The sequence below is a fragment of the Solanum dulcamara genome, chromosome 3, assembly GCF_947179165.1.
Source record: "Solanum dulcamara chromosome 3, daSolDulc1.2, whole genome shotgun sequence".
Taxonomy (NCBI): Eukaryota; Viridiplantae; Streptophyta; class Magnoliopsida; order Solanales; family Solanaceae; genus Solanum; species Solanum dulcamara.
This window is the reverse complement of record NC_077239.1, coordinates 73639780-73667083: the sequence shown is the minus strand read 5'-3', so window position 1 is coordinate 73667083 and position 27304 is coordinate 73639780. Positions and strand designations below refer to the sequence as shown.

Below are 27304 nucleotides of genomic sequence, written 5' to 3'. Positions count from 1 at the left end.
GTTTTTATATGTTATGCTTAATAACATACTCTTATAGCAACAAAAAAAAAAAAAGTCATGATGGCATGGTTTAAACTATACTTCCTCCGCTCTATATTAGATGAATACATTTTATGTTATACGGTGATTAAAAAATTATTAATAAATTAATTGACTTTATTATTTTGCTCTTTGTTCATATTAATTAGCCTCTTGAAAAAGAAATTTTGGGTCTTCAAAATTTATTTAAACTTTCAAAGGTCATATTAATTGTAGGAATAAAATAAAAAAAATTAATTAATTCTATCCTAATTTAGTAAATGGTCAATTATTATGAAACAAATATTTATAGTAAGATGTCTATCTAATAAGAGACAAAGAAAGTATGTGCTAAGGGATAGATTGGTACATGGAATAAGATAACATATTTCAGAAAGTTAATTTTATTAGAATATCTAAATTTTTATCTTATTGGCGATAATTTGATTTTCATCTATTAATCTTCTTTCTAATTTTCCCTCCCTCTACCCCAGTTTCAAAAAAAAGAAAAAAGATTAAATTTAAATCTATTTGGGATATATATATATTTATCGTCAATCAAACATATATAAATCTATTCTCAAACATAATCTTAAATATGTCATATTTTCTCATCAAACTTAAAATTATTTTATTCCACCTGAAATCAATAAAATAAATTAATTCAAAAATTATAATTTCAAAACTCGGAGCAATCATGTCCGCAAATCAAACGACTCCATGTTTATGCTGCAATATTTATATTATTTTTTTTACTATACTTTCCGTCCAATCAAATATCCTCATGTAAAAGAAAAAATATATGCTGTGTGTAAATGGCGATAAAACTGAGTGTGAGAGCGCACACGCATATATAGTGTTTTGATACAGACATGAGAACTGTTTGTATGCGCAGAAATAATGGAAGAAGAAAACAAGCAATCTCCTCTTATACCACCATTGCCCAGAGATCCAAGAGGTTCACTAGAAGATTTCAATCCTTCAACTTACTCTTCCCAATCAACAAATCCAGTTTTCCGATCCCAACCTTCATGGAAAAATTGGACCGCCGCCGAGCACATTACTAGTACCATCCATGAAACAGAGGAAAAACCAGAGCAAACCGTAATTCCTAAATTGAGTAACGAAAATGAAGAAATTGCGACTTCATGGATGGCAATTTCTCTGGCGTCAGCGAAATTGACTTCTCCGATTAGTCAGAAATCAATTACCGGCGGAGAGAAGGTTTCTTCTTCGACGGCGAAAGCGGCGGATGAAGTTGGTGCTGCTGCTCAGAGACCCGCGGAGTGGGGACTGGTGTTGAAAACTGATGATGAGACTGGGAAATTGCAAGGTGTTAAAGTTAGAAATTCCGGAGATGATCCGAATCGTAAAACAGAGACTTCCAGAAGAGATTCCGGCAACTCTGGTCGGAGTTCCGGCGATTTTTCTGACGATGGAGCTGGTAAGCATGTATCTACAAATTTAAGTTATATACACTTCAAATTCAAATATAATTATTTTTCTTAATAAAGAAGTCTTTATGCTATCGATTCAAAGTTTTCAAAACTTTTCCGTACTCGATGTTTACCGAACCACACATTTAATATGTTTGCGACAGATCTGCAATAACGGTTTAAATTAAGTTGGCAATTTAAAGGTCTAATTGATGCTAACATGTATAATTACACTGCTAATATAGAAATTAGTTACATTATTATCACATAAAATTTATTTAAGTTGTTTTGTTAATTTATTTTACCTTGATTAATTGAGTAAATGCAGGTAAAGAGAGGGGAATTCCAAGGGTTTCAGAGGATTTAAGAGATGCCTTATCAACATTTCAACAGACATTTGTGGTATCGGATGCAACCAAACCCGATTACCCGATTCTCTATGCAAGTGCCGGATTTTTCAAGATGACGGGTTATACATCAAAGGCGGAGGTTATAGGCAGGAACTGGTAATAATAATAATAATAAACTATTCTCTCCATTTTATTTATTTGTCTTATTTTTCTTTTTAATCCGTTTTATTATTGGGTCGGATTTAGTCCGTTCATGCAGGGTTAGGGTACGGATCCTGAGGATGTGGCGAAGATCCGAGAAGCATTGCAATCGGGTTCGACTTATTGTGGAAGATTATTGAATTACAAGAAGGATGGGACTCCCTTTTGGAATCTCCTCACCATTGCACCTATCAAAGATGATGCTGGCAAAGTTCTCAAATTCATTGGGTAAATCCCTAATCACCTTTATTTTAATAAAAAAAACCTTCCCTAAATAATGACAACATTTTTTTTTATAGCCATACGAATATATGACTAAAATCATACATTTCAAATATTTTATAGCCATATAGATAATATCATAGCATACTTAATATTATGAATTTTAAAAGAATTTTTTTTTAGTTCTGTATTGAGTCAAACTAGATCATCTGTATCATATATATTAAAATTGAGGAAGCATGTAGATTTGTAATTTAGAGTTTTTCCACTGAGAAAAACATATTTACATAATCCTTCAAATTTAGGGTGTGTTTGGTAAAAGGAAAAAAAAATAATGAAAAATGTTTTTTTGTATAAGCAAGTGATTTTCTTATTTATTTTCTATCATTTTCCAAATTAGAAAAAAAGTAATATCATCCCAAAAGTATTTATATATATTGGTGAAATTACAAGATTACAAATTACAATTGAAAAATAAAATGAAGAAAATAAATTCTCTTCTTGGCTGAGGCGCGGATATCTCGCTTTCTTTAAGGAGATTCAAGCCCACTGCAACAAATCTTTTTACCGGTCCAGCAGTATTCCTCTTGACTTGTCCCCTTCAGGATACAATAGCCTTATCACAAAATATAACTCAACAAACTCTGGACAAGAGTTGAGTTTAAAGCTCCACACAAAAAATACCTCCCTTCGACTAATAAGAACTCTCTTTTTAGACAAGCTTAATTCTCTCAATATTTTCTTCTCTTATCTTACATTTCAAAACAAAGAGGACCTCTCTATTTATAGGAGAAAAAATCATACAAAGATGAAAAAATAATAGAATGTCATCACCATTATGATTTAATGCACCACTTATTAGTGATAATTAGATTAAAAATACATAATGAAATGATTTAGTCTTGCACTAATTAAAGATGATAATGAAAGACATTTTTATGCACTAAAGAGAAAATAATAACATATGTCACTTATGCAAATTAATATCACTCAATATTGATATTAAAATGCTTAACACTTACAATATATATTCTATAAAGTGGGGGTGGAGGAGACAATGAACAAAAAATGCTACTTATGGAATTAGTTTTTCTTGCTTCAATTAGAGAAGTCATTTTTCTTATTTTAAAAAAAATTATTTTTTTAATAAAAATATTCTCTAAAACATCTTGACCAATCAAATTTGAGAAGAGTGAAACAAAAAATAAATAATACTTTCCTCCATGCGAAACACACCCTAATTGTTTTTTAAGTGCACTAATTATGTCAATACTTTTTACATAAATAAAACTCAAATTGAATAAAATTTTATCTTGTCATGAGAAATAACTGATTTAATTACCTACTCTTCTGTAAAAATTAAAGGTACGACCAAACGGGTACATAAATACCTTCTTTTTTTTTTTATACCAATTTAAACAATGCTAAAGATGAAAACACACAATAATTTGGATAACGACATGCTTGAATAATGGTCTAAATTTTTTTTCTTAATAAATTATAATGGTCCGAAGTTTATACGCTGAAAGGTATTACTTCATTAGTTTCAATTTATTTGTCTGATCTTTTATTTGACATAAAATTTTAAAAAGTAAAAAAAAAAATCAAATTTTGTGATGTTAATTTAAAAATACGTAGAATATATTAAATATATTTAAATCTTATAATTTTAAACATATCATAAGAAAAAATTTAAACGAATTATAAAGAAAAGTAAAACAATAGAGAGAGAGAGAGCGCGCGCGCTGTATTATTGTGGGCTGAATGGATTTGTTCCCTCATCTCTTCAATAATTCTTGCTTTCCTTTTGTAACCAGCTGGAAATTGTCTTCATCTTATCCATGGAAAGATTGAATACATGATTAAGATAGGGAGATGATGGGCCTTAATGTAAGAATGCCTTGTTTTGGACCATTTTCTCTCGTAGATATCATAGTGGGGAACCCACCAACTTTTTGCATGGAGTCCTATTTAACTAGTATTACTATTTCATCCTTTTTACTTATCAACTTTTGGAGTCATTGTCATGCACCCCCAAAAAAAGAACTTGATGGATTCAATTCTCCCTCAATTTTTTCATGATGGTACATTAGCCTATTAAAAGCGGTAAACATAAAGAAAAAAGAAATATGAGTAGTATAGACATAGAAGTTTTAGCAATAATATATGGACTGAACTGTTTTAAATTATACATATTAAATAAATCAGAAGTGTTAGTAAGAATGAATTGTGAAGCAATAGTAAAGTTTTACCAGACGATCAATAGTAAAACAAGTAGTAAAAGAAGATGGTTAAATTTTATGGATGTTATATTTATATACAATAACATAGTTTTTCAATATGTAAAGGGAAAAGATAATGATCTAGCTGATCAGTTGAGTAGATTGCAATTAAAAACTAATTAAACAACTGTGTTTCAGCATGAGACTCACTGCCCAACAACCAGCAGACAAAGGCAAGGGAATAGCCCCAGCAGACTCATACGCTCAAACATTGCTTGTTAAACTTAATTTCAGACCTCATGGAACAATTGAGATGATGGAACGAATTTATTTCGGTAAATTTAATTTAATCTCTTATCCTCAATTTAACTTGTCCTTTAGAATACTCTTAGAATGTAATATAGATAAGACTCAAAAATGTTTAGTAGACAACTTATGGATAGCATATACTAAACAAGATACTAAATATTTTATTGCAGCCAACAACGCTTTATATCAATATTTCTCAGACAAGAATAGAGAAAATAAATTTAAATACTATGTAGTCATACTTGGAAAAACAAATGGCGTTTTTTAGACTTGGTTAGAAGTAATACACTCTATAAATGGGGTAAAAGCCCATTTTTTAAAGGTTTTAATAATTTTACAGAAGCCTTAGACTATGCCAGAGGTATTCTGGGCTCAAACTATTACATCTCTCCAGCCCTCAGACAAAACCAAGCCCAAATACCCCAATACAATATCCAGAAAGACACAGACAAAATCATATTCTGCGACCATTGTTCTACCATGACCGAAGCCTTCAAAAGACTAAATACAAAAAATGAGGCTCTCATACAAGAGAATATGAGACTTATGAAACAACTGAAGACTTTTCAAGGTAAGTTTGTTGCTAAATCAAATACAGTTACTCAGACAGAAGACTTGAGTTCTCCATCTCAACCAAAAATGGATGAGAAGGGTGTGCATTCCCCTCTGAATGCTTAGAAATCTACTATACCAGATCAAGGTATAGCTAGTCCGGCGCAAATGATAGCCGGTAAAGACAAATCAAATTTGTTAACAGCTGTCACTTTGCCAAAAAGTGAAGAAGAAGAATCTTCTTCCTCACGAAGAAAGTTACCTAAAACTTTCTACCAAGACAATTCTAAAAGAAATATGGCTATAAAAAAGAAAAAAAATTGAAGTCATAATTAAGCAGACTTTAGAACAATTCTTCAAAGACCAGGGATGCGATAAGCATGTTATTAGTAAAGACAGTACAGATCTAGGAAACAGAAGAGTTCAATCAAACGAAGACACAAATACAAGCCCAATAAGAACACCCAATTCGGAAGAAGGCTATGGAAATGATAATTACCAAGATGTCCAAAACCCATATGAAGACGACGACTTAGGCATGAGTTTTGACTCTATTGCCCTTCATAATCTTGATACTTAGAGCAGAAGCATCCAAGAAGATAAAGACAAAGACAAAGACATAAAGACAGATGAAAAAGACATAAAGATAAGTGAATAAGTGTGTCATGTGGGTATGCCCACAGATATTATGTGAGTGCTGTCACTTTATCACTACCCTCCAAAAGAGGGAAAAACTGTTGACAAAAGCACGCGTCTGTAAATAGTCGGTCAAAAAGAAAGTTTGATAGTGCATGTGATGATGGGGCCCAATAAGCACCGGACGCGTATTAATAAACCTTAAGAACAAGTGTCGGCCATCTAGAAGAAGGCCACGTAGTGGTGTTTTAATCCTTTGATTCTACTATCTCTACCTCTATATAAGGAAGAAGTATGTAAATTAGAAAGATAGAATTCTAGAGATGTGACGCTCCAAGTTTAAGTGCGAGAAAATACTCCAACATATTCCCTTTTCCTTCTTGTAAAAACACCAGTCCCCTCCTAAAAACCCTTCTCTATTTGTACTAAAGCAGTTTATGTAATAAAATAAGTGTGTGGTTGTGTGAAGTTTTCTTTCTATCTCAAGACCTTCGGAGTTTCCGAAAGAAAAACCTCTCTCAATCAAAGTCATGTAAGTTCTTATAAGTTTTACAATTAATTTTCCCCAAAAAATATGTGTTTATGTTTATGTAAATGATTGTACATATTTAATTTTGATACCCTTAGTATATGATTAGCTTCATAACTTTTTAACAACGACTACGGATTAACCTATAAATTTTTAGGAATTTGAATTGGCCTTGACAATCCACCTAAACAAAGGACGTAATTATGGCCAGATATATGTCCGGGGTGGGATTAAAGATAAAGTTTTTAAAAATATAAGTTGAGAAGAAGAGATGAATGGGGTAAGTCAGATCTAAAGTATATTGGCTGAAAATCAAAACTATCAACCGAAAGAGTCCTTTGGAAGACTTGTAGATATGGTGTAACAACGCCACATACTTAAGATATATATATAAAAAAGAAAATATGAAAGTTCAAATTATCAAATAATTGTTGATGAAAGTTCAGATTATCAAATAATTATCGTAAAATCCTACTCAGTACTCCCTCTCTCAACTTATCTTGTCATGTTTATCTCTTAGTTTTACCATAATTTCTCAATTTTTTACTTTTATATATATATATATATATATATCTTAAGTACGTGGTGTTGTTACACCAGATCTATGAGTCTCTCGAAGGACTCTTTTGGTTGATAGTTCTGGTTTTCAGCCGATATACTTTAGATCTGACTTACCCCGTTCATCTCTTCTTCTCAATTTATATTTTTAACAACTTCATCTTTAACCCCACCCCGGACATATTTCTGGCCACAATTACATCCTTTGTTAAGGTGGACTGTCAAGGCCAATTCAAATTCCTAGGAATTTATAGGTTAATCCATAATCGTTGTTAAAAAGTTAAGAAGCTAACCATATACTAAGGGTATCAAAATTAAATATGTACAATCATTTACATAAACATAAACACATATATTTTGGGGAAAATTAATTGTAAAACTTATAAGAACTTACATGACTTTGACTGAGAGAGGTTTTTCTTTCGAGAACCCCGAAAGTCTTGAGATAGAAAGAAAACTTCACACAACCACACACTTGTTTTATTACATAATCTGCTTTAGTACAAATAGAGAAAGGTTTTAGGAGGGGACTGGTGTTTTTACAAGAAGAGAAAGGGAATATGTTGGAGGATTTACTCACACTTAAACTTGGAGTGTCTCTCTCTAGAATTCTGTCTTTCTAATTTACATACTTCTTCCTTATATAGAGGTAGAGATAATAGAATGAAAGGATTAAAACATCACTACGTGGCCTTCTTCTAGATGGCCGACACTTGTTGATAAGGTTTAATAATGTGCGTTGGGTGCTCATTGGGCTCCATCGTCACATGCACTATCAAACTTTCTTTTTGACCGACTATTTACAGACGCGTGCTTTTGTCAACAGTTTTTCCCTCTTTTGGAGGGTAGTGATAAAGTGACAGCACTCACATAATATCTGTGGGCATACCCACATGGCACACTTATTCACTTATTTTTATGTCTTTTTCATCTGTCTTTATGTCTTTGTCTTTATCTTCTTGGATGCTTCTGCTCTAAGTATCAAGATTATGAAGGGCAATAGAGTCAAAACTCATGCCTAAGTCGTCATCTTCATATGGGTTTTGGGCGTCTTGGTAATTATTATTTTTATAGCCTTTTTCCGAACTGGGTATTCTTATTGGTCTGGTATTTGTGTCTTCGTCTGATTAAACTCTTCTGTTTCCTGGATCTGGACTGTCCTTACTAATAACATGCTTATCGCATCCCTGGTCTTTGAAGAATTGTTCTAAAGTCTGCTTAATTATGACTTCAATTTTTTTTCTTTTTATAGCATATTTCTTTTAGAATTGTTTTGGTAGAAAGTTTTAGGTAACTTTCTTCGTGAGGAAAAAGATTCCTCTTCTTCACTTTTGGCAAAGTGACAGCCGTTAACAAATTTGATTTGTCTTTACCGGCTATCATTTGCGCCGGATTAGCTATACCTTGATCTGGTATAGTAGATTTCTGAGCATTCAGAGGGGAATGCACACCCTTCTCATCCATTTTTGGTTGAGATGGAGAACTCAAGTCTTCTGTCTGAGTAACTGTATTTGATTTAGCAACAAACTTACCTTGAAAAGTCTTCAGTTGTTTCATAAGTCTCATATTCTCTTGTATGAGAGCCTCATTTTTTGTATTTAGTCTTTTGAAGGCTTCGGTCATGGTAGAACAATGGTCGCAGAATATGATTTTGTCTGTGTCTTTCTAGATATTGTATTGGGGTATTTGGGCTTGGTTTTGTCTGAGGGCTGGAGAGATGTAATAGTTTGAGCCCAGAATACCTCTGGCATAGTCTAAGGCTTCTGTAAAATTATTAAAACCTTTAAAAAACGGGGGTTTTACCCCATTTATAGAGTCTATTACTTCTAATCAAGTCTAAAAAACGCCATTTGTTTTTCCAAGTATGACTACATAGTATTTAAATTTATTTTCTCTATTCTTGTCTGAGAAATATTGATATAAAGCGTTGTTGGCTGCAATAAAATATTTAGTATCTTGTTTAGTATATGCTATCCATAAGTTGTCTACTAAACATTTTTGAGTCTTATCTATATTACATTCTAGGAGAATTCTAAAGTACATGTTACATTAAGGATAGGAGATTAAATTTAATTTACCGAAGTAAATTCGTTCAATCATCTCAATTATTTCCTGAGGTCTGAAATTAAGCTTAACAAGCAATGTATGAGCGTATGAGTCTGCTGGGGCTATTCCCTTGCCTTTGTCTGCTGGCTGTTGGCCAATGGGTCTCATGCTGAAACACAGTTGTTTAATTAGTTTTTAGTTGCAATCTACTCAACTGATCAGCTAGATCATTATCTTTTTCCCTTTACATATTCAAAATCTATATTATTGTATATAGGTATAACATCCATAAAATTTAGCCATCTTCTTTTACTACTTGCTTTACGATTGATCATCTGGTGAAACTTTACTATTGCTTCACAATCCGTTCTTACTAACACTTCTGGTTTATTTAATATGTATAATTTAAAACTGTCCAGTCCATATATTATTGCTAAAATTTCTGCGTCTATACTACTCATATTTCTTTTATCTTTATAATTACCACTTTGATAGGCACATATCTTTTCTTCATTCTTACTAATATATTTATTTGGTCTAGTTTTTAAAACAGCTCCCATTCTAGCTGATTTCCATCAGTTTGTACTACTAAATAATCTGTTTCGAGGGGTATTTGTAAATCTGGTATATGTTTAACCTTTTCTTTAATTTGCTGAATTAGTTTAATATCTTCTATATTAAAATATTTTTGTCCTTTGCTATCTGTTTTAACATATAAAGGTCCTGGTATTTTTTCTAAATCTTTAATAAAATTTCTAGCATAATTTACTAATTCTAGAAATTTTTGTAGATCTTTAGTAGTGTCTAGTTTATCTGGCATGTCTAGTACATTTTTGGCTATGTGTGGTTGTAACTTTATTTTACCTTCTCCTATTGTTACTCCTAAGAAATTAATATGAGTCTTACATAATTTCATTTTCTTTTTGTTAATTATGATTTCATTTTCAACAAATAAATGGAACACTGTTTGTAAGTGCCCTAAGTGTTCTTGTATGTCTTTACTAAATACTAGTATATCATCTACATAAACTAATACAAAGTTTTAATATTCTCCGAATATAGTATTCATTTTTCGTTGAAAAATAGGTGGGCAGTCTTCAACCCAAAATGCATGGCTAGCCATTCGAAACGTCCTTCTGGACAAGAGAATGCTGTCCATTCTATACTTTCTAGGTGCATTTTTACCTGCCAATATCCTGATTTACAATCAAATTTACTAAAAAACTTTTTACCTTGTATTCTATTTATTAATTCATTTTTATCTGATAACTTGTATGCATCTGTTTTAGTGTTATCATTTAATCTTTTATAATTAATTACCATTCTTGTTTTTCCTCTTACCTGCTCACTATGGTTTCTAACCATGAATGCAGTTGATCTATGTTTAGAGGTGAATCGTCTTATTACTTCTAGTTTTAGTAATTCTTTAATTTGTTTACCAAATTCTTCTGTATTTTCGTTATTAGCTTCGATAGCAACTGTTTTTATGGTATATTCTGGGTTAATTATTTCTAGTTTACACATAATCTTGTTATTATCCCAATGTACTAAGGGTCTTTCTCCAATTATTTTCATTTCATCTAGTATTGAAATTATTTTGTCTAAATCTTTGGAATTTTTTATTTTTCCTAGTGCAATTATTCCTTTTTGGAAATTATAAAATTCTGTTTTTATATTTATTAAGGTATAATCTTTTTCTATGTCATTCTAAGTATGTATCTTCTAAATATTCTTCCTGTTCTTCATACAGGTTTTTTGTGGTACACCTATTGCCACCTTTGCAATATGTACAACTTGCAGTTGTCTCTTCTTTTGGTTGTATATTTAGTTGAGATCTTTCCTTTGTAAGAAACTTTTTAGTTTGTACTGGGGTATAAGTGGTATTTTTAAATAGCATTATTCCGTCTCTGGAAACCAAACAACTTCCATTATTTTGTATGAGAAAATGTAATCCTATTACTAGGTCGGTTTTTATGTCTAAGTCTTTTGCTAGTATTTTATACATATTGTAAGTAGGTTTATAAAATTCATTACAAATATTAATAAAGTTTATTTGAGCTTTGTCTATGTAATGATTATAGAAATTGTTGGTTCCATCCATTCGTATTGCTGATATAGGTTCTTTAAATATTTTTAATACTTTTTCGGGCAATATCTTTTTATTTATAAGACAACTTGTACATCCTGTGTCTACTAATGCTAAAGTTTCTATTTCTATGTCTTTAATTTTAATTCTAGCTAATACTTTAACTGTTCCAATTGTTTGTCTTTATTACAGATAAGGCTAGTATTATTTTCTTCTATATTCATCAATTCTGTTTCGATGTTATCTAAATGTATTGTTCCTAGTGTTTCTTCTTCTTCTTCTTCTTCTTCTTCTTCTTCTTTTCGTTTACCTTTTTCTAAATTTTGCTCTATTTCATTTATTCTGATTTCTAGGGTTATTAGTCGTAAATCTGTTACTGAGTCTTTTGTAGTTATCTTATCTTGTTTGGTTCTTTTTGTTTTCCTACTTTTATTTCTAATTTAGTCTCTATACACGTAATACATGCTTCCATATAATATTTATGACATTTAGCTCTATTTGCTCTACTGGGGTACCATTTACATATGATACATTGATTACTGTCTATACTTTTATGTCTCTCAAAATTATAATGGCATTCTATTCCTACGTTCATCATGGTACTTAATTGTAGGTCTTCTAAATTTTATCATTCCTCTATCTAATCCTATTTCGTTTACTAAGTTATCTTCTTCTGAATTAGAGAATTCGGATTGTGTTTGTTCTGCTACTTCAACACTTACAATGGAGTATATGCTTTCAGTATCTGACATACATTCGTCTACATTTAAAAGTGTCTCCTGTAGTTCTTCTATTAATTGGGAGTTTTTAGTTCTAATATTATTTCTTTTAGGGCATATGTTGGCTAGATGGTCTATACTTCCACATGTATAAAATTCTAATTTATTTTTATAATTTCTATCACTTCTATATTTTCTGACGTGTCTATCTCTATTTAGATAAGGTTTTCTTGCTGATGATCTTTTTAGGTAATATTTTTTACGTTTATATGATTTTGGGTTATAGTATGATTGCCCTTTATGTTTCTTTGGTTTTTGTGGTCTTTTTTCATAACTTTGAGTTGTATAAATAGCCCCAGCAGATTCATACGCTCAGACATTGCTTGCTAAACTTAATTTCAGACCTCATGGAATAATTGAGATGATGGAATGAATTTATTTCGGTAAATTTAATTTAATCTCATATCCTCAATGTAACCTGTCCTTTAGAATACTCTTAGAATGTAATATAGATAAGACTCATTTTAGATAACTTATGGATATCATATACTAAACAAGATACTAAATATTTTATTGCAGCCAACAACGCTTTATATCAATATTTCTCAGACAAGAATAGAGAAAATAAATTTAAATACTATGTAGTCATACTTGGAAAAACAAATGGCGTTTTTTAGACTTGGTTAGAAGTAATACACTCTATAAATGGGGTAAAAGCCCATTTTTTAAAGGTTTTAATAATTTTACAGAAGCCTTAGACTATGCCAGAGGTATTCTGGGCTCAAACTATTACATCTCTCCAGCCCTCAGACAAAACCAAGCCCAAATACCCCAATACAATATCCAGAAAGACACAGACAAAATCATATTCTGCGACCATTGTTCTACCATGACCGAAGCCTTCAAAAGACTAAATACAAAAAATGAGGCTCTCATACAAGAGAATATGAGACTTATGAAACAACTGAAGACTTTTCAAGGTAAGTTTGTTGCTAAATCAAATACAGTTACTCAGACAGAAGACTTGAGTTCTCCATCTCAACCAAAAATGGATGAGAAGGGTGTGCATTCCCCTCTGAATGCTTAGAAATCTACTATACCAGATCAAGGTATAGCTAGTCCGGCGCAAATGATAGCCGGTAAAGACAAATCAAATTTGTTAACGGCTGTCACTTTGCCAAAAAGTGAAGAAGAAGAATCTTCTTCCTCACGAAGAAAGTTACCTAAAACTTTCTACCAAGACAATTCTAAAAGAAATATGGCTATAAAAAAGAAAAAAAATTGAAGTCATAATTAAGCAGACTTTAGAACAATTCTTCAAAGACCAGGGATGCGATAAGCATGTTATTAGTAAAGACAGTACAGATCTAGGAAACAGAAGAGTTCAATCAGACGAAGACACAAATACAAGCCCAATAAGAACACCCAATTCGGAAGAAGGCTATGGAAATGATAATTACCAAGATGTCCAAAACCCATATGAAGACGACGACTTAGGCATGAGTTTTGACTCTATTGCCCTTCATAATCTTGATACTTAGAGCAGAAGCATCCAAGAAGATAAAGACAAAGACAAAGACATAAAGACAGATGAAAAAGACATAAAGATAAGTGAATAAGTGTGTCATGAGTCATTATAAGAAATCATATACTTTATTTTGTGATAGACATAGTAGACATCATATGATACATCTTAAACATTGGAAGAGGGACCTCGTATCTTTGTGAGAGCGACCGTTAACCGACATAAACCATGTGAGCTATAACATGGAGTCCCGATATTAACCCTACACCGGAAGAAAGAGGAAGACTACTTTCCAAGGTAGACTCTGTCATGCCTAAGTGGATCCACTAAGATATTGTATGAACCGGGTACTCACCTCTAGTTCTTAGACTTGGGTACTCACCACTAAGCCTTGATATTTCGGGTACTCGCCTCTTAGAGATTGGGTATTATCCTCTATCTCCTTTATACCTACGGTGGCACGTAGTTCTGAGACGTGGGTATTCACCTCTTGTCCATCTCGGTGCTAGGTAAGCTCTCAGTAGAATAACATTTAAGTATCATAATAACATAAGCATTTATATAACTTTAGACATCAAATCATCATCGGTGGAATAGCTCATTAAAAGTTTTGGTTTATAATATCATCATGACTACCATGCTCTATTTACCGTTCTACTAATGAACCTTGGTTTATAAGAGAATTAGGTCTACAATCAGTGATGGCATTCTGGGTACCATGTTAATCAGACCTTCTATTTTGGAAAAATGTTCAAAAGCATTGACGGCCTATAGGGAGGTCAAACATGTCATATCATAACCTTAAATATTTCATTTGATTCAATGTGAGAATTGTCCTTTTACATTGAAATCTTACTTTGGCTAAGAAGCCCTTTCATCAATCAAGTATTTCATAAAGACATTTCATTTCACAAGACTCCCTTAAACATAGGCATTTGCTTCATAAACTTTCATTTGGAGTCAAATTTTTAATTCAACTTCATTTCAACATAAGAAAACTAGGTGGGTTCATTTCATATAACTTTCAAATACATTTAAAGAATACTTGTATGCATGAGAGTGATATGAATGCATCAAATCAAACATCTTAAAAATAATCCACCATATGCACTTTAAAACTACTTTCAAATCTTCATATAAGTACCTTGATAAACTATCCATTTAATGTAAATAAGAATCAACATAAGTCAATATAGGTAAATAAACTTCAAATATCCAAGAATCTATACATTTGAAATCGTGGTATGAAAATCCATAAAAACTCATCACTTGAAATTAAGAGTCAACATATCAATTTAAACATAATAAGCTTCAAGTATACCATAATATATGCATTTTGAATCATCATGTAAAATACCATAAGATTTCATCATTTAGAATTTATATACAAAGTTGAGAAAAACATTTGGGCTCCATGGGTGGAAGAACCCATGGATGAAACCCACATACCTTAAGAGGAACTTGAAGAAGAATTGGAGAATTTTTGATGTTAGGCCTTCAATTGGAAAGCTTAAATCCTTGAGTTTGAGAGCAAAAGTGTTGGAGATGATTTGAGAGAGAGGAGGATGAAGTTTAGGGTTCTTTGGAGAGGTGAAAGACTGAAAAATGACTCCCAAATATGCCCAAGTTCGTGTATATACATTTAGAGAAAATTCCCAAGTTGCCCTTCATCAAAAAATCTGGAAAATAGGCAAAAAAACTACTGGCGCTATAGCTGGCGCGACGCGCCAGCACCCAAACTACTGAGGCTAGTTTGCCTGAAATTTTTGGAGAGATAGTTTGTGGTAAAATGGTCATAACTTTTGACTTCGAACTCCAAAAATTGCAATCTTGGTGGCGTTGGAAAGAAGACTCAAATACCTTTACTTTGATAGGTCATGGTCCACCCAATTCGCTATATTACATGAGATATGATCGTTTGAAGTTGACCCTTATACGAACTCATTCGAAAAATTAGCCAAGACGAGTTCTTTGGACTTGGTTTGGTTTTAGGGATCCCTTATGACCTTAAATCACATCTAATACCCTTAAATTACTTAGTAATTGATCCTAACTCATGCATATACTTTAAAGTCATCGAGTACGATCCTATACATACATGAAGAATGGTTCGGGTCTTGGCGTAGAAAATTTTTTTTGGTGGTGTTAGAGTGGTTGTGTGAAGTTTTCTTTCTATCCCAACGCGCATTATTAAACCTTATCAACAAGTGTCGTCCATCTAGAAGAAGGTCACGTAGTGATGTTTTAATTCTTTCATTCTACTATCTCTACCTCTATATAAGGAAGAAGTATGTAAATTAGAAAGACAGAATTCTAGAGAGAGACGCTCCAAGTTTAAGTGTGAGTAAATCCTCCAACATATTCCCTTTCCCTTCTTGTAAAAACACCAGTCCCCTCCTAAAAACCTTTCTCTATTTGTACTAAAGCAGTTTATGTAATAAAACAAGTGTGTGGTTGTGTGAAGTTTTCTTTCTATCTCAAGACTTTCGGGGTTCTCGAAAGGGAAACCTCTCTCAGTCAAAGTCATGTAAGTTCTTATAAGTTTTACAATTAATTTTCCCCAAAAAATATGTGTTTATGTTTATGTAAATGATTGTACATATTTAATTTGGTTACCCTTAGTATATGGTTAGCTTCTTAACTTTTTAACAACGACTATGGATTAACCTGTAAATTCCTAGGAATTTGAATTGGCCTTGACAATCCACCTGAACAAAGGACGTAATTGTGGCCAGATATATGTCCGGGGTGGGGTTAAAGATGAAGTTGTTAAAAATATAAGTTGAGAAGAAAAGATGAACGGGGTAAGTCAGATCTAAAGTATATCGGCTGAAAACTAGGACTATCAACCGAAAGAGTCCTTCGGGAGACTCATAGATCTGGTGTAACAATGCCACGTACTTAAGATATATATAAAAAAAATGAAGTAAAAAAAGGGGAAATTATGGTAAAACTAAGAGATAAATATGACAAGACAAGTTGAGAGAGGAAGTACTGAGTAGGATTTTACGATAATTATTTTATAATCTGAACTTTCATCAACAATTATTTGATAATCTGAACATTCATATTGAAATATTATTTTATCGATGTTATATATATATATATATATATATATATATATATGTGTGTGTGACTACAAGTTATTTCATTAAGATTTAAAACAAAGTTCAAAGTTAGAATTTCAAGAATCAATCAAATTTTTATATGTTTTCCAAATGTTAATTATTGTGATTTATAATTTTTTTGCGTCATTTTCAAATAATATATGTTACTTCTTTTGTCATGATTTATGTGACACCGCTAAAATTTTGAGAGTCAATCAAAATTTTTATATATTTTTTAAATTTAAATATTTAAAATAGTTAATTATTGTGATTTACGCCTTAGAAGAAGTTGTGTCCGCCCCGGGCATCTCCAACATCCTCCTTTGATATTCTAATCTGGGAGAATTGAAAGACTGACCCATTCGGTGACTTTTGCGGTTCCCTTCACTAAACCAACTTGAATCTGAAGGACGATTCAAATTAAGTCTTACCGAAATAGGGTTTTCTTTTCGTGTCATATGCGCTTAGACTTTACTTTTTCCCTCTTTTTCTTTCCGGTCCAATATTTGTTCTCGAAGGTCTTCGTTTTCGTGTAATTTTTTTTACATAATTATTAAATATTTAAAAAATTAAAAAATTAAAATAAATAAATTAAAATGAAAAAGTACAAAAATTATATAAATGCCCTCTACCAGAAGCAAACACGTCGACCATGAGGTGCCTGCCTCTAGACTTTTCTATATAGACTTTTCTATATAGTAGTAATATTAAACTATTTATTAAATACATTTCCCTTGTTAGATTTCTCATCAGATAACTCTTTCGGATTATGGGTTTTTCTATATATTCAAATGTTTATGAATAAACATATTCAACAAGTAATGCATTACTTTATTATACTTAAGTCTGCTGGTATATGATAATTAATTAAGTACATATGAATTAATGCTAATGAAATTAAGTAATTAACTATGTAATTTTTGGCAGAATGCAAGTGGAGGTAAGCAAACATACAGAAGGCTCCAAGGAAAAGACGGTCCGACCCAACGGCCTTCCCGAATCATTGATACGCTATGATGGTATTATTATTATTTGATCATATTTTTTTCATATTCCTTTTTAAAATATTTTGAATTATTAAATATTATAGTTTATAGCCTTTTTTACGTAATTTTAAATGCATAAATTTTATTTATTTTTAAAAATTATATCTAAATGTACAATTAAAATTAAGAAATTCCAAAAGATGATTTTTTTTATACGTAAATTGACACTAGAGAGAGTATTTAGACAGGAAGTTTAAAGAAAGAAAGAAAGAAATTATTTTGAAATTTGTGGTCTAAAGCAAATTTTCCATATTTGTGTTGCTATTAATCATTTCATTAAGGGGGTCGTTTGGTTCGGAACAAGTTATCCCAGAATTAATTATCCTGGGATAAGGTGGATAAGTTATCTCAAACTTGACAACCAAACAAGATACCAAAATTTTATTCCAGGACTATTTTTTTTTATCTCAAGACTATATATGTTTATCCCTTACACCAAAAGACTCCTAAGGGTATAAAAAGAAATTTTAAAATTAAATTCTTTCTAATTTAAAAAAAAAATGATATTCTTTTTAGGATAAACTAAAAGAAAAATGTGACACATGAATTGAGATATAAGGAATACTTGTTTAGACGAGACTGAATTGGAATTGGTTAAAGTGAAGTGAGTTTGTATATATAATTCGGTAGGTAAAAACTTGAAAGATATGTTGGATAAGTCATATTTTCATGAGCTAATTATTTTGATACCTCTGATAATAGGTAAAAGTACAATAATGATTTTGACGGTGTACATGACTTAAATCCAAATGTATTAACTATGGTTAATTTGTTGTTGGCAGTACGTCAGAAGGAGATGGCTAGTAATTCCGTGAATGAGTTATTGGAAGAAATAAAAAAGCCAAGTAGGGCAAGAGCACTTAGTGAATCGACAAATAATCGACCAACTTTCATGAGAAAGTCAGAAGGAGATCAAGTCGAACAAGACAGAAAGGATAAACTAAATTTAGTGAACAAAGCACCAGCAAGAAGACATTCCCATGCTGGTACTAGAACCACCACCATGAAGATGGAGAAAATTAATGAAGTCCCAGAAAAGAAACCTAAAAAATCTGCTCGTCTATCTTTCATGGGGTAATTAATACGTACTTCTCTTTTTTTCATATATCGTAACTATATTATTCAGACTCTTTAAATATATTATCATGCTCATGATGAATTCGACATGCAACTCTCATGTGCCCTTTTCGAAAAGTCTGAACAACATAGCATCGTTCCACTTGAATTAGGATCTAATTTATACATCAATGATTTAATTACCTATTATTATTACCTTATGAATATTACTTCTATGCACTGATATTGTAATCAGATTACTTATAAGATAATTACATGTAGAGATTTCTATGATACACATTAATTAGTAACCTAATAAAATGATAGTAATATACTTAACGTATTACAATAGGTTAATTTAATTACATTTAGAAAAGTTTGGTTCAAGGGATTAGTTGGATTATCGCGGTATATATAAATTTGGGGAAATTAGTATTATTTTTATAATATAATCTTGATATTACTTATTCCATATAGAAAGTAGAATAATTATCCTTGTTGGAATTAATAACTTGATTTTGAACCAAACAACCCCAATAGTGTAAAAAGGGGGGAAAAAGGTCGATGTACGATAAATCGTTTTCTTATAAATGGCTTAATTGTATTAAAAAAAACTACATTTTCTGTACGTAGAACTTATTAAACTGCTTGAATCTCATATTATATGTGACACTAAACAAGCATGCATTCACGTCCAATATTTATACAAATGTAATTACTTTATATATGGTGTAATTACGTACGTACAGGATTATGAAGAAAAATCGTTCTAGTACTACCATGGCTACTGATGATGATGATGATTTTGAGGCAAGGATGACTATGGATAACGACGACGACGATGGCGATGAGAGCGACAACAATGGATGACCAGTTAGTGTTGATGACAAGTGAGGAAGAAAGAAATGAGGAAAGGTATTGATTTAGCAACGACTCTAGAACTTATCGAAAAGAACTTCGTCATTACTGATCCAAGGCTGCCTGATAATCCTATTGTAAGACTACTAATTCTTCACCTTTTAATTCAAAAATCAAAATCAAGTACATGCATTAATTTGTTGAGATGGATGTGTGGTCACACCAGGAGTGACAGGATTAGAAATGAGGCTATTCGGGACAAGGTAGGAGTGGCCTCGGTGGAAGACAAGATGCGGAAAATGCGACTGAGATGGTTTGGGCATGTGAAGAGGAGAGACACAGATGACCCAGTGAGAAGGTGTGAGAGGTTGGCCATGGATGGTTACAGAAGAGGTAGGGGTAGGCCGAAGAAGTATTGGGGAGAGGTGATTAGACATGACATGACTCAGTTACAGCTTACCGAGGACATGACCTTAGATAGGAGGGTGTGGAGGACCCACATTAGGGTAGAAGGCTAGTACATAGTCTCGTTATTCTTCCCTATTCATAGGCGCACTAGCACATTACAATTCCTTGTGCTCTCATTTCTGCTATTTCTGTTACTATTTATTACTTTTAGTACTTTTGATTATTCTATTTTATTTGTGATGCCTTCGTTATTTATTTTCCTATAGCGCTTTGAATTTCTTAACCTTATCTGACCCCCTTTTATGCCTTTTTTGAGCCGAGGTCTCTCGGAAACAGCCATCCTACCTTGGTAGGAGTAAGGTCTGCGTACACTCTACCCTCCCCAGACCCACGTTGTGGGATTTCACTGGGTTGTTGTTGTTGTTGTTCCATAATTAATTAAGTTTTTGTATAAGTATAACGTTATGGTTTTTTGTGTTTGATAAAATTAGATATTTGCATCGGATAGTTTCTTGGAGCTGACCGAGTACAGCCGTGAAGAAATCTTGGGAAGAAACTGCAGGTATAGTAAGCTCTCTTTTTTTTCTTAAATTTTGTGACAGGTCAAATGATGTCACATAAATTGGAATGGAAAAGTATTGATCATGGCCATGGCACTAGCTAGCGGTGCATACTTAAACTAAAGAAAGAGAGCCAAAATGACTCACTCATTATATTGTTACTATTTGGTTTTTCTATTGTTATAGGTTTCTACAAGGTCCTGAAACTGATCCAGCTACTGTGAGGAAAATCAGACAGGCAATTGATAATCAAACTGATGTCACTGTCCAGCTCATTAACTACACTAAGACTGGTATATATGCTTTCCACAAATTTTTCATTCTTCTCATATTTGTATATATTTTAATTTCTATACACTGAGGGTAAAATTAAATAATCTAAAGATAACTACAAGTAATTTTCCATCATAAGTAGAATTAGCAACTTAAAAAAATAAGGTAGGTAACATGCTAAAACAAGTTAACTACTGGTAGTGCAAATAAAAAAATTTATATTGTAGTGTATATAAATTATCCTATATGTATATTGAGTTCGATATCCGAGGAAGGAAATATCTGCCTTTGGATGGATCAACCAATAGTCATTAATTTCATGCTAGAGCAAACTTAAGCATGTTCATTCAGCTCATGTTAATGAAAGAAAGGAAAAGTTTATTTGCTCAATTTTAGTAAAATTGTCTTTTGTTTTCTATTTCCCTTTCAAACTTAAAAGACTGTGATTTGGTTCTACTTGAAGAGATGTAAGAAACTTATTGTGTTTACACATCAATTTTCCCCTAAATGAGTGACCTCGTGAGAATTATGGATTTTTTGGTTAAAAATACAAAGTATTTTATTGTTGAAGCAACTGATAATCTGTTAAAATTCAGGCAAAAAGTTCTGGAACTTGTTCCACCTGCAGCCTATGCGTGATCAGAAGGTATGTATATTACTAATATAGTTCTTGATGTTAAGATAAAAGTGTCGCGACTCTGAAGTTTTGTTGGACAAAAGCTTTCTTAAAATCCTTATTTAATGGACCTTTTGTCTATAATCAGGGAGAGGTACAGTACTTCATTGGAGTTCAACTAGATGGAAGTCAGCATGTAGAGCCACTTCAGAACAGTATCCCCGAAGACAAAGCAACAGAGAGCGCAAAACTGGTCTTAATCCTACTCTAATCCTCTTCAATTGTCTTTATTTCACATAAGTTTTTGCTATTCTTTATCCTTGTATCTCGTAAAGATATGACAGATACACAAGTACTCATGAATGGTCACTTAGTTTGAGCATTCGTATATATACCCAATCAAATTAATTCATGTTTAATGTGTCGTATATGGTCTTCACTTTGAGTGGTGAGGCCTATCTTGATGATGGTTTCCATTTGGTTCCCTATCAGGTGAAAGAAACTGCTGGAAACGTTGATGAATCAGTTCGAGAGCTTCCAGATGCCAATTCGGTAAGTCCAAAATGTTGAACATGACTGTTTAAGACTATTTCTAGGTGTCGGATTGTATGAGGCTCACAAACTGCTGATCTGACCTGCAGAAACCAGAGGATTTGTGGATAAATCATTCAAAAGTTGTTCAGCCAAAGCCTCACAGGAAGGGGTGCCCATCTTGGAAAGCAATACAAAAGGTAGATAGAATTTTTGCTTACACTCATCAATTGGTTTTCCATAAACAGCTATATATGTGCACATGAGATGTGCTTGCTCAGAAGAATGATGCTCCCTCCGTCCCAATTACGTGACACGGTTGGAATGTCCATAGTCAACCAAGTTTTCTTTGATCGGAGTTTCTTTATATGTCTTTCAAATATTTTAACTTGTTGATTGTTGTGATTTATAGTACTTTTTACGTAGTTTTCAAAAATATAAATTTTATTTTGAAAAAAACTTAAAGCTTTTATGTCCGAATTCACGGTCAAAGTTTTGAAGTTTGAATCTCGAAATTCCAACTGTGCCCCAAAAATTGGGACAGAGGGAGTAATATCTCAAAGTTCCAGCATTCTTCCATTATGCAATTTATGGCTGGATTAGTGATCCTTCAACATGATGCTGTTCATCTGCCCTGTTGGCTTTCTGAGTTTATTAAAATTGTAATTCTCAGTATAGTAGAAATTCTTTAGCCTGATTTTTATATGAAGAATTAAAATAAATAGCCGCCTACCCAATTACTTAAACTAACAATAGCCAGTGGGTGTATTATATATTTATAATCCCGTATAATCAATGTACGATATACATATACCAGTTAGGAAAAGTAAACATTGAATCCGCCTGGCTATTTGTTTAAACATCCCTTTTATATTCCCCTGATGATTATTTTAGTTTGAGTTTTCACTGCCCCTTTCATCACTGAGAGGTTTGTGATTTGCAGATCATGGAGAGTGGAGAACCGATAGGCTTGAAGCATTTTAAGCCAATTAAACCACTGGGATCGGGCGATACTGGCAGGTACATTTTATTAAGAACATGGCTGTCCCACTGTAGAGTAGATCAAGTATTATGATATGCTTCAGTCATCCAAAATGAATGTTTATGTTATCTTGGTTAACTTGGGAATAACTTGTGAACATGCAGTGTGCATTTGGTGGAGCTTTGCGGAACTGACCAGCATTTTGTTATGAAGGCAATGGATAAGAGTATAATGCTTAACCGAAACAAGGTAAAGAGTTAAATTGAAAGATCACAAATGTTGCTGCATCTTTTTTAGAGATTTAGAGATTATGCTGTTGTTCCCACCTTTTTCGATGGCATTTACAAAGTTTAGTCGTGTGAAAACTCATCTTCTGTTACACTTCTACACATCCTTGTGAAGAGAACGATTCAAATTCTGGCTTCATAGTTTTCTAAACCTGTTCAATATATAAATGTGATAGAAACTAAGCAAATCTTAACTCTGGTGTATATGAATCTCCATTCTCATTGTACCATGTAAACTTATAATCTCTCATTCTTCTATCTTCAATAATAAGGATCCTCTTATATTTTCTGCAGGTGCATAGAGCTTGTGCAGAAAGAGAAATCCTAGATATGTTGGACCACCCTTTTCTTCCTGCACTTTATGCATCTTTTCAGGTATGAGAGGGATCATAATTATGTAGTTTCCATACGTTGAGAGAAGTGTAATGAGTAGGAAATGCAAGCGCATGTAGACTTGAATCCTCCACAGCATTTGATACTTGATGAATTCAGTGAACTGATAATATGCACCTGAATATACTGAATTGTTGAATTTTGCTGTGCTTCAGACCAAAACCCATATCTGTCTAATAACTAATTACTACCCTGGTGGAGAGCTGTTCATGCTTCTAGATAGACAACAAAGGTGTTGAAGGAAGATGCTGCAAGGTACGTAAAACATATGTATAACCAAATTTGAAAAACAAAATAGTCTACAATTATACCTAACTTTGATATCATATTCGCACGGTCCTTAAACATTTATTGAGCTATTTTCCATTTTGCTTCTGACATACAAGTTTTTTGTTTCATGCAGGTTCTATGCCGCTGAAGTAGTGGTAGCCTTGGAGTACCTTCACTGTCAAGGTAGCCTTTATATCCACATGTAATATGTATACAATCAAATCTGAATGATAAGAAAGTCTCTGTTCATTCTTTTCTAACTAGTCCAATTCTACCAACTTTTAGACTAGCATGATCAAACAATTTCCTATACCTTATTAGTGATTGAGGAGAACGCGTGTTCATGAATCAATGTTTGATGTATCCAATTTTTCACTTTCTGTTCTTTCTTTCAAACTATGTACACCATTCTCTTTGACTTTAGTTGTATGAAGTGATCAATGCTCAATAAGAGTAATTATGCCTTATGGTGAATGATCTGAGTAAATGTGGCAATGCTGCATATGGCATATCAATCAAAGCAAATGCATAGTATATGACTATTTGTCTCTTATATCTAAAGAGTTGAAAAATCTATCTCCATGTATCCTGAGTTATCTTTTGCCAACAGGTATAATTTATAGGGATTTGAAGCCGGAAAACGTCTTGCTACAGAATGGTGGACATGTATCTTTGACGGATTTTGATCTTTCCTGTTTGACATCTTGCAAGCCACAGGTACTTAACTCCTAACTTTTGTCAAGTTTGCAAAATATTGTTTTTTCTCATGAGGTGACTTCACAAACATAGTTAGTTACTAATGAATGCCAATACACTGTTTTTGGTGATTTTGACAGCTTTTAGTTCCAGAAGTCAACGAAAAGAAGAAGCATCAAAAAGGCCAACAGAATCCGATCTTCATGGCTGAACCTATGCGTGCATCAAATTCTTTTGTCGGAACTGAAGAATACATAGCTCCGGTTAGACGTTTGTTTTCCCTTTTCTTTCTGGAAGAGCTACTTATAGATGTTTATAATCAATGTTTGTGAAGATTGTATTATAAATCAAGTTGTTATTCATGTATATCCTGTTTTTTGAACAATCTCTTTTCGCTTGTTTATTAACAGGAGATCATAACTGGAGCAGGGCACACTAGTGCAGTGGATTGGTGGGCTCTTGGTAATTCTTTAGAATTCATTTGCTCTTTGAGTGCTGATATTGGCTGATCCATCAATCTTCACTAAGACCTTTTTGTACCATACTTGCCTCATATGTTTATGCTATTGTTCACGAATAAATTGTCGTTTGGCAGGTATTCTTTTGTATGAAATGTTGTATGGTTATACACCATTCAGGGGAAAGACTAGGCAAAAGACATTCTCAAATATACTACATAAGGATTTAAAATTCCCAGGAAGCATACAGGTATGATATTCCAATCTAACAATTTTAAGTGCCTCGATTTAAAATGTGCGAGTGCATTTTTTCCCTTCAATTTCTAAAACTGTCTGTTTATATTCTCCTTTTACAGGCTAGTCTCCACGCGAAGCAGTTAATGTATAGATTGTTGCACAGAGATCCCAAAAACAGGTTAAGATCTCGCGAAGGAGCAAACGAAATCAAGCAGCATCCGTTCTTCCGGGTGTGAATTGGGCATTAATTCGTTGCATGGTATTGTTATGAGCTCTTTCTTTAGCTCGTGTTAATCTGTCTTTGTCTCATCATATATTTGATTCCAGCTAGCATTTCAAGTTATTTGTTGTGTGACAAACATTCTTAAGATGGGAGACAATTCACCCCTAACCAGAACTCACCCGCTGATTCTTGTAAGTTGGATGAATATGAGGTACATTGAAATACAATTTACTGAAACAAACCTATGAAAGATCTAAATCAACCGTGACATAGGTGAAACTAGAATCTAGAGTTGATTTGTTCAAAATGAGGGTAGTCTTATTATATGTATACACTTTGAATGTTTTAATTGCATGTCTATGCATATTCAAGCTGAAATCATTGGTTCAGTTGAACCAACAGAACACGCCCTAGATCCACATCTAAACTGTGATCATAGTATTAGGGAGAGGTGATTACACAGAACATGACACACCCGCAATTTATCAAGGATATGACCCTAGATAAGAAGATTTGGAGGTCGAGGATTATGATAGAAAGTTAGTAGGTAATCGAACATTGTCTAGTTTCCTTATCAGTATGGCTTCTTCGCTACTGTATTTACTTTATATACTTGATTTTTGATATGTTTTACTTGAGTCGAGTTTCTATTGGAAAATAACATTTGAAACAACTCTTCAAAACCCTCCCAAACTAGATGATGCTCCTTTTTTGGGAACTGAAGCTGAGAAAGAAGGAAAAGACATCAACCCTCAGATGGAGGATTTACAAACAAATGTTTTCTAAGAGGTACTAGCATTTCTTTTTCTCAAAACTTCATTTATTCTACATCATCTATAACTGGAGAATATAACTAATGTATTTATTAAATTTGCTGCAGAAATGAGAATATTTATATTCCAATCAAATCAAGTGCATGAGTGGAGAAAAGTGGTCTTCAGACCCTCCCTGCAGCAGTTAATTACTTTGTTCGTTTTGTAAAGAAAATGATGGTTTTTCATTTGTTTTTTTCGTTTGATGGTTTGTGTTTTTCTTTTTGTATGCATAGTTTGGTCGTTTTGTAATTCTTAATTCATGAATTCCTCAATAGATGTTGAGAGAAATTAATTTGTTAAAGCTAATTTTCTTTATTTAACTCATTATTTATTGCATTCACTGTCATTTTCTAATTAATTCCTTTTCATGAGTTTCACTTTTGGGCGTGGAAGGAAGTGAAAAACTCTTCTCCTCTTCTTTTAAGTGTTCGATTTTCTTGCACATTATTATGGGTGTTAATTACATGCTGAAATAACAGTTTTTTTAATTATATTTTTTGTCAAAATAATATTTATTCTAAATACATGTATTTCAGATATACATAAATTAAATTAGAAGTAATTTATTTCAAATACATTGTATTCAAATGTGATACACATGTATTTGAGATATACTGATCAGGGGGGTCTCAACAACTTCGGGGCCTAAAGCCAAACTTCATAGAAAAGTGTTTTTCTTTTAGTTATCATATGTAAATTGAATAACTATAATATACTCAACGTAATCCTACAAATGAAGTATCGAGAAGGTAGGATGTACGTAGACTTTATGGAATAAGAATGTTAACAATGAAAATATTTAATGAATAAATATAATATAAAGTTAGAATAATAGAATCTGACTCAAAATTTAAAAAGTTTATATAATGATACTAGTATGAATTTGTTGCAGTGCTTAAAATTTAAAGAATACATCAAAAAATAAATTTGATCTTTTGATAAACACAAAACAATAGATTTTGCATAATACAAAAGATTTGACCGTTTGGTAGACGTTAGAATATTCAATAATGAAATAATAAAATTGATTGGGGAATAAAAAAGGTAAATGTAAGAATTGTAATATGGATTTATGATAA

At 32.5% G+C, this 27304-nt stretch overlaps 1 pseudogene; it reads left to right on the top strand.

Annotated features, from left to right (window-relative positions):
• Positions 1-828: 828 nt before the first annotated feature.
• Positions 829-26552, top strand: LOC129882892 (phototropin-1-like; annotated as a pseudogene).
• Positions 26553-27304: the final 752 nt, after the last annotated feature.